Below are 12,646 nucleotides of genomic sequence, written 5' to 3'. Positions count from 1 at the left end.
CTGTACGAAAATACTATATACTGGTTTTATTCACTACGAAGGGAAATAAGCAATGATATGAAGTCTTTGATTGAATTGTAAGTTTTCAAATAATTCTATTTTGTGTTATCAATAACATATATTTAATATTTTCTAAGTGTGTATATTTGGTAAATAAATCATTAGCAACATATTAGAAATCAGCGGGAATGATTGACAAGAAAAAGAATGAAATTAAGTGGGTGCAAATGCAAGTAAGTATTTTAAATTTATTATCTTATTAAAATGAAGATTATAATATTTATTTAATAAATTTCATTATTATTTTTATTTCATTACTTTTATTATCTTTATAGTGTCATCAATAATCAGGAAATATAGAGTGTGGTTATTATATAATGATTTTCATGTATGAAATCATTACTCAAGGTATTATTCACTCATTTGATTAGGTAATAATTTGCTAATAATGATTTATATTATAAAATTTTTCATATACTTGAGTTATTATTTATATATATATATATATATTATTGAAATTGCAGCACTTTCAAAATTTAGAGCCATATTCTAAGCGAGAGTTAAGACATATATAGAATCTTTGGTCTCATTTTTTCTTAGAATTAATAGAGTTAGAGTAGAAATATTTTAGATATGTGTTTGAAAATGGAGATTTTAATTGAAATGTTTGTACTATATATATATATATATTGGCCTCTAGAACTACTATTTATGTATTAATGTAGGTTTTGTAAAGTAAGGGATGTATATAATTATAGGTGATTTGATTAAAAAAAACATATCATTTACAGCAACAATTATAGTTGTAACTGTGGTAAAAAAATAAATCTATACCGAAAGATGATATATTTCGCCATAGGTGAAAGTAGGACCTATAGCAAAAGATGATATCTTTCGCCGTAGGTCTGAAAATCACCTATGGTAAAAGAAGCTATTTTTTGCCACAGATCTCAACTTCACCGTTCACTTGTGGTGAAAAATAGCATTTTTCACCACAGTTACGTTATACTTGTCACAAAAAATGTACATTTACTACCACACTATTTTCTACCACAAAGCATCTTCTGTCGCCAAAAATACATTTTAACTGTGGCAAAAAATGCTTTTTGCACTAGTGCATCTAAGGCAAACTCCTACTCATTTATATTCCTTCCGCGTATGTTAGAGCCTATAACTTCAAGGGCTAGTGGAAGGCCTTGTGCATAATTTATTGCTGGATATAATACCATCATGTGACTTGGATTTACTTGGTTGTTCCTAAAAGCATTCCAATTTAACTATTCAAGAGATTCTTCACCATTGAGAACCTTCATGTCATATATACTTTCAACTTCCTGCTTTACAAGTAAATGCTTATCCCTTGTCGTAATAACGATCCTATTCCCACCACTAAACCAATTACAATCACCAGCTAATTTTTCAAAATGCTCATGTTTGTCAACATTATCAAACACCAAAGGATTTTCTTTAATTTTGTTTGAGTCTCATTCTTATTGCTTTAACTCCTTCTTTAAGATCTTGTATTTTGGCGTTCACTCCTATAATCTTGGAAATCATTCTCTCTTGCATTTTTTGTAGGCCAATTTTGCTTGAGTTTTCTTTGATGTCATGAAGAAAGTACATGCTTTCAAAATTATCAGCAACTAAGGGCCTGTAATTGGTTTTTCTGCATTTCACATTCAAAAAGCAAAAATTCACTTTTAGGATATTGGAAGTTGTTTGGGTAAAATATTTTGTAAAAAAATACATCATGAAAATACATTTAAACAATGGCTGAAAGTGGATTTGAGGAACATAACTATTTAAAGCTTTTGAAAAGAAAATTTAAAAAATAGGATATTATTTGACCATACTATCTTAAGTTTAATCTCTTATTCTTTTATTTAAAAAATAGTTAATTCAACAAAAATATAATTATTATTTCAATAATAATAATTATGTATCAAGTTTTTAGCATTATAAATTGAATAATTAATCATGTTAATTTTTAGCATTAATGTATAATAAAAATTATAAATCTTTATCATTTTTTCTAAAATTACAAATTAAAAAAGCACAAATAACTAGAGATTCGGTTTTTAGCATTATAGATCAAATTTTATATTATTTAAAATCTATATCACATTTTTTAAATATTTCAAATATATTACATTTATATAATAAAAATTACAAATCATCATAAATCAATGTCCTTCCTGGTAATTGTACGTTCAAAAACACATTTTACTATCATAATCCAAACAACTTTCAGTGTATCAAACTGACTTTAAAAATATATATATATCTAAACACAAATTTTGTTACAACAACTAACTTTCACTAAACTGACTTTTGCCAAATGAACTTTCACCAAATGAACTTTTGGCAAACTAAAAAATCAAACACATACTAAATTATATACTACACATGCCATTGTTGTTTTACCTAAACCAAACACACAAATTCCTACCATCTTGACCTCTTCATTTGATCCAATTTCTAATAAAGATTTTATACTAAGCATCCAAGACTCTAATCCAATAGAATATCTAGCAACATGTAAAGGAGCCCTATCAATTTTACTTGATATTTCTTTCACAACCCTTTCAATAAATTGATATTCATAACCATGCTTGAAAATTTGCGTAAAGTTATGTCAATTCTAATTAAATCCTTCCCAGCAAGAAATTTATGTTTATTTGCTTATAACTTGATACAAGGCTAAGTAAGGAAAAAACAATTTAGAAGTTAGGAATTACCTTGGATCAAAATGGAAGCCAGAAATGTTAGACACTTCATGCAATGCAAATTTCCGACTTGGTCTCTTCTCCTCATCAGCCCTGAGGCTTTTCTTATGCATTGGTAGTGCTTGTTCATAATTTTCCTTTTGATGCCATACTTCTGAAAGCTCCACATCATAAAAAATTGGCAAAACCAACCGACTGTTTCTCTTAATTCACTGAAAGATCTTAAGAAGCTCATTGGGACAAAATGATGAGGAACCATAGTTCTTAGAAAATACAATAACGGCCATCCTCAAATTTTCAATTGTTGTGAGAAGTGCTGGGGTAATTTCATCACCTCTTCTTGGTTCCTCATCATCAAGGAAGGTGAGAATTCCCTTTTGACTTAGAGAATGATACAAATTTCCTGTAAAACCATAATGAGTATCTTCACATCTAAAATTGATAAAGACATCATAAGCCCATTGGTAGTGGAAGGAAGAAGACGTTGCTGCTAACCCAGCCATGATGGCTTCGTACCAATAGAAAAGAAGAAACCAAAAGTTAATTTACCTTAAAAAGAAAACTATGTGAATGGTGAGTCTAGAAGTTATGGAAATGATCGACAAAGATATGAATGAATTTACTTACCAAGTTGATGCTGAAGTAAATGTTAGGCACATGCATAATACAAACGTTAAGCTTGATGTGATGGATTAACTGATAAACTAGTTTCTCTAAAAAAAATGGCGCTAGTCTTAATTCCCTTTTTTTTTAATTCAATTTTTAACAACAAATTATAACAATATCTTGCCCATTGTTTAGGTAACTAAAGACAATTAACAAGTATCTCGAAAATAATATAAAAGAATGATATGAATTAATTTTTTTATAAACTAAGAAATAAAAGAAAATAAAAAACTCTCGTTACCAGTGAAATAATAAATTAACAGTAAGAAGTAGTGAAAAATATTAATTTCATTTTCTTAATCAATTAAAAAGATTTGATTTTGCCTCTCCATTTTTCACCTCAGTCCTACACTTGAACTAATATTAGTGGCAATTGTAATTTCATATTAAGCATGGTTTAAGAGTATTAGATAACTACTAAAAGAAATTTTCCCAGAAATAACAAGCCACCGAGAAAATAAAACCAGCTATGGCTCTCGAGGATGCATAGAGAGTATAGAAATTGATTGTGAGTACATGTTTGATTGAAGGATAGAAATTAAAATTGCAGAGATAGTGATCAGGTGAGAAAGTTGAAGAAATTACCTGAAAGATTGAGCCGATAATGATACAGCAACGTTGAATTAGGAGAACTCTGGCGACGTTTGATCGTTGTGAGACGGAACGTGTCGTCGAAATTATGAAGAGGTTTGGTTGCTCCAACTCAAATCCACACGCCAAAAAAATAAATAAATAAGGGACTCGATATAGTGGAGGTTTAGAGGGATGGAATTGCAACTGAACGGAAAAGACTAATCCAGATTGGTTTGGTGAGAAGCCAAGTTCGACACTGGATCAAAGATAAAAGGGCTCTTAATTAGTCGGTGTTAATAAAAAGCTTGTACAGTGATATGGTTTTCGAAATTTAAATTATACACGGATAAGATTTTTCATAAATAATATATAATGCAAGACCTTCAAAGAGTGCAGGTCTGTTTTCTCCATCATTATTCTTACATATTGTAAACATAAATAATGAAAGCAAGTATTATCCTAAGAAATAATATCGTTTGTACTTTTTTTTTTAATTTTAAACACCACTATCAACGGTTACTTCATGTTAATCAACGAAAGAGCGCGCGCGTGTGTGTTGAATTTCTCAAACATGTATGCGAAGATGATTCCACCAAACAGGAATCCCCAAAACGAGTCCCTTATTTTGAACATCCATGTGATGATGGATGCCCCCAGACCCCGACCACATTGAACCGTCATCTTCATGCTTCTTCGTCTTCACTGAGAAACTGATGACCCCACTTCTCCTTCCCTCCCAGTTCCTCAACCTGTAACTCAACACCTCTGACAAACATCCCTCTTCGTTTGGTAGAACGTCCGAAATCGCTATTCTCGCCAGCCCAATGGATCGAACCACGCCTTTCGACGTCTTACACTCAACTTCGAACATAATAGACTTTGCATGTAATGGCGCCTCCACCATCAACTTGTCGTTCCATATAGCACAGTACCCTGAACCTGAGCCATCACCTGCTTGCTTCGCCATTTTCGTGGTCCAACAGTTTAACGACTCCGTCCGGACCACGACATGCATGTCCTCCGTCACCGGATTTTGACCGATACAGAGGTTGTGGCCGAATATGACGGTGACTTCCAGAGAACGTGTCTTAATTGGGTTCATTTTTGGTGAAGCCTGGCAAGAAAATGGAAGTAGAAACTGAAAGAGAGATTTGGTGATGAAAATAAAGGGACAGGAAGGAGGATATATATATATAATGGGATTTCGAGGAGAGAAACGTGAGAAAGGGGCCATGAAGAAGATGCAAATTAAAGACACGGATTTGGTTTACTCGGTCTTTGTGAGACTAGTAAGCAGGTAACAAGCGTTGACCCTGCTTTCCTATGAGTACTCGTTCGAGCTTTCTGAGACTGTTCTCAAATTTCTCGGAATTTTAATTTCTTACTTATCACATGGGCAAGAATTTTCTGGCCAAGTCTCTACTGAAATTTCAATGTCAGTTAATTATGTATTGTATAATTGATTAATCAAGTGAAAATACAGTTGTCATTTAGTAGTACATAGACACACATGCCTGCGCACAAATATGTACAGGTCAAAAGGTGGGGAGAAAAATATTTTTAATTTGAATTACCTTTCAGATTGAGATTTGAGGGGCAAGTGCTATTAGTGGTGGGCCTATATTATTCTCTTGTTGAAAGAAATTGAGTAGAAAAAACATACCTTGAATCGTTAATTCACACGTACGTATGTGGGAACAAAATTACACCAGTCAAACTTCGTTCGGGTACGCAGCAAACACACTCAGAGAGAGAGAAAGCTTGTAAGGAGAAAAATGAGATGGATGAAAATTGAGAGTGTTCTGTTTCTTTCTTTACACAAAGAACCAAACTTTGAACGAATTGAAACTGCACCTATAACCACCTCTTATGGGAAGGTGCGATAGTTTCTCTATCCATCCATGTTTCAAATTTAAAGGTTGGAAAATATTACATTTTAAGGCCCTAAGTAAATCACATTTTGAACCCAAACATTTTTCCATAATTCTCATAAGAGCCCCATTCCTCAATTTGGGCTTTCATATGGGCCTGATCCTAACCCAACACTTGTTTTATTTATAGGACAAAAGGAGAAAAAAATAGTCCTATTTATGGAGAACTTATCCATTTTCAATGCTCTTCTTGAGATTTTTACCCTTATTAGATGCTTTAAATAAAAATATCAGTAATGAGATTTAAAAATATTTATTAGGGATAAAGGTGAAAACTTGTTAAATTTTAAAATAAAGTTAATAAAATTTAAGGCTTTCTTTGATTTCAGTAAAACATGCTGGAAATGATTTATAAATAGGATCAGAAGGAGTAGTCTACCAATAACAAAATTTAATTTGAGCCTACATATTGACGGCAATTAATAGAAACATATATAAACTAGGTTTTCTACATGTAAGATTCACACCCCAACCATTTATTTAAATAATAACGGCAATTAATAGAAACATATATAAACTAGGTTTTCTACATGTAAGATTCACACCCCAACCATTTATTTAAATAATAATAAGACATCTATGACGCATACCAACTTGATTTGAATTGAATATATAAAAATTAAAATTGTTAAAAAATTTATTAAATATTTTAGTAAAAATCTAGAAAGAAATTTTAAAAAATAAAATAAAAGGTTCCACCAAAAACATAAGAATTAAACAGTTTAGAATAAAAATACTAATAAAAAATCATTCATAATACATAAATTAATATAAAATCTGAATCCTCTCTCATTACTTGCTGCTCCAAATTTTATAAAGTTCTAGATTGAACAATACTTGTTCGTTTTGACAAACTCTATATCCCAATCCTCATTTAGACCTACCTAACTGTTATCTCTCTCCCTCTTTCTTTCTTTTTGACCCATCTCCAAAGCTAAGATTGTCTGATTCTGCTTTTCTTCAACAGGTATGTTTTTCTTATATAGTTCAACCACGAATTCATGTTAGTTATTATTTCTAAATTTAAATATTCTATATGTCTTCAAAGAGGTATGTTTTTCTTATTCATTTCATTGGAAAATTTGGAAAGTGCAAACACACAACTTTGTGATCCATCTTTCAAAATTTTCTTACTGCATGTCCTTCCTAATTTTTCCTCGCTCTTTTTGTTGACACATTTTACAGGTTTGACGTTGCTATGTTTACACTTACAGTTTCTGGTTGTCCATAAAATATAATCTCTCGACATATGAGGAATTTTGAGCCTATTTGTCTCCCCCTCCCCCTTTTCACGTTTACTATCACTCGATTTCCCTGATGTATTAGCTTTGAATGATTAATGAATTATCCTTCTTCGACAAAAAACAAAAATAGAATTGATTAAAAGGTCAAATAAAATCAAGTGGACAAGAAAAGAAATTACCATGAGAAGTATGTAGTCAGATGATTTAGGTTTGAATTGAGGCAATAACCAAGTTTAGCAGAATAATTACTGGGAGCATGATTAACCTGCGTCGGATTATAGATTGACGCATGAAAGTTGCCATCATGGCATTCGAATCACACCACTAACATGATCTGTTTCTGATATTCGACCTTAATCGCTCTCTTCTGGCTTTCTTCCTTTGCAATCTCCCATGGATTTGAACTTGTCTTCTGCAAGAAAGTTGACAGCTCATTGGTCAAAAAAAAAAAAATAAATAAACACAAAGAAAGAAAGAAAGAAAGAAAGAAAGAAAGAAAAGAAAGTTGCCGGCTCTTTGATCAATTTGGATCTACCAGTCTCCGTCAACCATACAGTTAAGCAACTTTACTAATGTTTGTTTTACATTTTCTAATTCATTCCCTCCTGCATTGTTTGACTTTCACGGTCGTACCACTTGATACAGTGGTTTATGTTTTTTCCCCCTGTTTCCTCTTATTTTATCTTTTTATTAATATATATATATATATATATTATGATTTTTCAAAAATAAAAATCTAGTGTATTTTGATGATTTATTATTTCACCCCTTTTTATACTATTTATTTGAATTTACATCTGGATTTTATATTAGCCAATTGTGTATGGTGTATGTCTTTTTAACATTCCCTTTGGATTTTGAGAATGACAAAATATTTTTTAAAGAACATAAAAATTAAAGATAACTAATTTTTTGACAAATTTTTTTAAAAATAATTTATAAATATTAATTCAAAAAATTACAAATAAAAATATTAATTGTAAGCTACATTTATATTTAGAATTTAAATGTATTATTTGTAATTAGAATTTTTGAATTTGTAATTATTTAAATTGATATTTATACTTTGGCCAAAAAAATATTGTTTATAATTTATTTTTTAAAAAAATTATAGAAAACCTAATTGTCACAGTCTCTTTTATGACTTAAGTATCATTCTTTCTTATATTTTTTTTGCCACACCAAGAAAAGTTTAAATGCTATAACTACCCACTCTTGATTTTTATTTTTGTTCGTGAAGTCTGTTATATATAAGTTAACTCTTACTCATTTTTCTCAAATTCTTTATGACATGGGATTTGAAAAAAGTACTACTGAAACACATTTTTTCATTACATAAGATTTTTGGATGTGTCTTCTTTCTCATAATTTGGGTCCCTAGTCTAGGTGTTGATGTCTCATTGATTGGATGTGAAATAATTTTTAAAAATTAATTATTTAGTCCTTAGAGTTACTAATTTATTTAAAGCTAGGTTATTAAAATATTCCTTTGGTTTTATTTATAATTCACTTCTAACATAATTCATAAAATCCAAGAAAAACTTTAAAATTTATTAATTCTAAAAATTTAATAAGTTTGGTTACTAAAAAGTATGGAAATGGAATGAATTAAAAAAATTGAAAAAAAAATGAATTAAATTGCTTTTCCTCATCATAGTAAGTATGAGAAAATTCAATAAGATATACTACAAATGTAGAAATTATCACACCTTTTAAAATCTTCATGAACCATGACTCTAGTCCTGTGAATTAGATTACTTTTTTCTTCCTTATAAGTATAGTTCATCAATCTTTTTCATATTTTGAGCATCTTATTTTTACCTTTGTTTTTATAATCCATTCCATTTCATATTATTTTAAATTTGAAGGGCCCACTTGAAGCTTTGTTTGTTGGTCTGTGAATTGGTAGCATATTGTCATGGATGATATTTCCGTGACCGTGTAAAGACCAAGATAATGAACGATCCGCTGGTTAGCCTCGCACAATATGGGTAAAGGGGGCGACATTGGCATTGGGGGTGTTCTGCCTCAGTCTTCGGGCTAACTGCACAACTGGTCGGGGGCTAGTGTCGCCTCCCTGATGAGCCCATGGCAGGGCGAAACCAGTGTGATCCGTATGTGGTAAGGCTTGTCCTGAGAATTATGGGGTCCTCCAGGATGCCTCACGGGCGCCGTGTGCTGCGCTAGACTCTCAGCCCGTGACAGAGTGGTATCAGAGCAGGACGTACTTTACTGTTGTGTGCGCGTGGGGTCCCACATTGGGATTGGTCGGCCTCGGCACCGCTCCAGAAAGGCCTTCGAGCAAGTGGGGACTCGGGCGGGAAGGTTGGCCGTTGTCGACTCCACTCTTGTTGGCTCGCGGGTGCGAGTGGGTCCGAAGAGTGCAGGACTCGAGTGGCCACTCAGCAGTAAGCTGATGTGTTTGTGGCAGTACTGTACGTACGATCCTTAGGCGGAGTCGTTCTCCCCTAGCATGAGGGCGTGCTAGATTGGGTGTGGGAGAATGTCACGGATGATATTTCCGTGACTGTGTAAAGACCAAGATAATGAACGATCTGCTGGTTAGCCTCACACAATATGGGTAAAGGGGGCGACATTGGCATTGGGGGTGTTCTGCCTCAGTCTTCGGGCTGAGTGCACAACTGGTCGGGGGCTAGTGCCGCCTCTCTAATGAGCCCATGGCAGGGCGAAACCAGTGCGATCCGTATGTGGTAAGGCTTGTCCTGAGGATTATGGGGTCCTCCAGGACGCCGCACGGGCGCCGTGTGCTGCGCCAGACTCTCAGCCCGTGACAGAGATTAATGTCACGGAAGATATGTCCGTGACCATGTAAAGACCAAGATAATGAACGATCCGCTAGTTAGCCTCGCACAATATAGGTAAAGGGGGCGACATTGGCATTGGGGGTGTTCTGCCTCAGTCTTCGGACTGAGTGCATAACTGGTCGGGGGCTAGTGCCGCCTCCCTGATGAGCCCATGGCAGGGCGAAACCAGTGTGATCCGTATGTGGTAAGGCTTGTCCTGAGAATTATGGGGTCCTCCAGGATGCCTCACGGGCGCCGTGTGCTGCGCTAGACTCTCAGCCCGTGACAGAGTGGTATCAGAGCAGGACGTACTTTACTGTTGTGTGCGCGTGGGGTCCCACATTGGGATTGGTCGGCCTCGGCACCGCTCCGGAAAGGCCTCCGAGTAGGTGGGTCCAAAAGTGGGGACTCGGGCGGGAAGGTTGGCCGTTGTCGACTCCACTCCTGTTGGCTTGCGGGTGCGAGTGGGTCCGAAGAGTGCAGGACTCGGGTGGCCACTCAGCAGTAAGCTGATGTATTTGTGGCAGTACTGTACGTACGATCCTTGGGCGGAGTCGTTCTCCCCTAGCACGAGGGCGTGCTAGATTGAGTGTGGGAGAATGTCACGGAAGATATCTCCGTGACCGTATAAAGACCAAGATAATGAACGATCTGCTGGTTAGCCTCGCACAATATGGGTAAAGGGGGCGACATTGGCATTGGGGGTGTTCTGCCTCAGTCTTCGGACTGAGTGTACAACTGGTCGGGGGCTAGTGCCGCCTCCCTAATGAGCCTATGGCAGGGCAAAATCAGTGTGATCCGTATGTGGTAAGGCTTGTCCTGAGGATTATGGGGTCCTCCAGGATGCCACACGGGGGCCGTGTGCTGCGTCAGACTCTCAGCCCGTGACAATATGCTCTTTGAATTGTTTAAACTTATAGGATAAAATAATTTCTCTACTTTAGATGGCAGAAAGCTTTAGTGGTCCTATTATTGCTATTTGAACAGCAAGTGATCCTCATAATAATAATAAAAAACCATCTGTTAATCAATTAAAATTGTCAGAATAATTAACGTTTTGAGAATATGGGTTTTTCTCCCCTTGCTTCAATTTGGAAGGAACAGATTCTAAATTGCATAAAGAAAAGACTGAGAAAAATTTTTAGGTTACTGCCTATATTACTTCCTTACACTTTTATGACAAAAAATATAACAGTAAAAAGCATTTTCCAGTAAACAAAGTTGCCTGTTAATTTTTCAATGCAATCTTTTTTTTTTTTGTAGGGGTACATAAAAGGTTTCAAGCTACATGGAGACTTCAATTAGCATGGGTAAGTGTGTACCTTTAACTAGTATTATAATTATAATTTTTGTTATTCATATAATAATTCTAACCATATGAAAAAAAGTTGGGGTGAATCAATGAAATAGCAATGGCTCAAGTGATGAAGATATAATGAGCTTGTTCTCTCTAACAACAATGGTGCTAGTCTTTTCTGCAACATCTACTTTCATGGCAATGCGTCCCATCTCCATTATCTCCCCCCCCCCCCGCCCCTTGAAACACGTTCATAGTGTCCCCCCCCCCCCCCGGAAAGAAATTTTTGTTTAATGTGCATACAATAATCAACCAACATTTCTTTTGTCATTCTCTTCCACACATGGTGATCGCTCCTTTGATGGAATTAAGCAATCAACTTTTTTATTAAAAAATTTATCCATAGATCATACTACTTTATCACCACATGATTGCTTTTAATTTATGTTACATGATAAAATTGAATAAAAGGTGAGCACGCATGATACTGGAATCAGAAAGCGAAAAATGTTAAATCAAACTGGGCACTACAAGTATCAAAGCGACATTTTGGATGAAAACGTGGAACACATACAGAGAAGATTTTGAAGGATAAATATGACCTCCTGAGGAATTCTAGAAAGCATTACAACATATCGGAAGAAAAGTGGTGATGCCGAAAATGGAAGCTGCCCTGGTAAATGGCATAAATTCTGTTAAATTTAAATAGATTAATGAAATCCCAAAATTCCATTTCATTTACCAAGTACTCTTGATTAAGCTGATATGGCATAAATTCTGTTAAATTTAATTGTCATTTTAATATTTGGGATTTATGGTCAAAATCTATATAGTAAGGGTGTGGAATAAGGGAGGTTCTATGCAATTTATCTTAAGTTGACGACGTTATATAAATTTTTAACCATCTAAAAATTACTCTGCCAGAACCCACAAGAATTTAAAATTACAAAGGTAGTGATTTGGCGAGAAAGTTGAAGAAATTAACAGAATGATACAGCTGTGTTGAATTGGGAGAACTCAGGCGATGTTGACTCGTTGAGAGAGGGAAGGTGTTGTCTGCATTATTAAGAACTTTGCTTGTACCAACCCAAATTAAACCAACAGCAAGAGATTGATGCAATGGGATGACTCTTAAATGAGTGTTGGTCTTTTTCCTTATTCAATTTGCTGCAAACTTACATATACGTGAATCATGAGAAATTTGTGAGAAACAAGCATAAGAAACCACCAAAGCATGAAGAAGTTTGGCAAGAAGATGATAGGAAGGACCTAGGAAGACTACTTTACAGTATTAAAGGCAAGCTTCACATAGAAGCCTCAGTAAAAAGCCTGGTCATGCGTATTTTAGATTTGATTAAGTTGCATTTTTTATTTAATTCTTTTTTGAATTTCAATAATAATTAAT

General features: G+C 34.4%; 2 long non-coding RNA genes across 2 annotated transcripts; one reads left to right on the top strand and one right to left on the bottom strand.

Moving 5' to 3' along the window:
• Nucleotides 1–1,538: 1,538 nt before the first annotated feature.
• On the bottom strand, nucleotides 1,539–5,195 carry LOC129314842 (uncharacterized). The gene is made up of 3 exons (XR_008594297.1): nucleotides 3,978–5,195; nucleotides 2,739–3,234; nucleotides 1,539–1,666 (listed from the first exon to the last, which is right to left on the bottom strand). It is a non-coding gene; the product is annotated as an uncharacterized LOC129314842 (long non-coding RNA).
• Nucleotides 5,196–6,758: 1,563 nt separating this feature from the next.
• On the top strand, nucleotides 6,759–12,282 carry LOC129315208 (uncharacterized). Its single transcript, XR_008594415.1, has 4 exons — nucleotides 6,759–6,863; nucleotides 11,208–11,254; nucleotides 11,713–11,917; nucleotides 12,166–12,282. It is a non-coding gene; the product is annotated as an uncharacterized LOC129315208 (long non-coding RNA).
• The last annotated feature ends 364 nt before the right edge of the window (nucleotides 12,283–12,646 follow it).

This window comes from Prosopis cineraria, unplaced genomic scaffold, assembly GCF_029017545.1.
Source record: "Prosopis cineraria cultivar Desert tree isolate PC_DT_omini unplaced genomic scaffold, ASM2901754v1 PC7, whole genome shotgun sequence".
Lineage (NCBI taxonomy): Eukaryota > Viridiplantae > Streptophyta > Magnoliopsida > Fabales > Fabaceae > Prosopis > Prosopis cineraria.
This window is presented reverse-complemented; position numbering and strand designations above follow the sequence as displayed.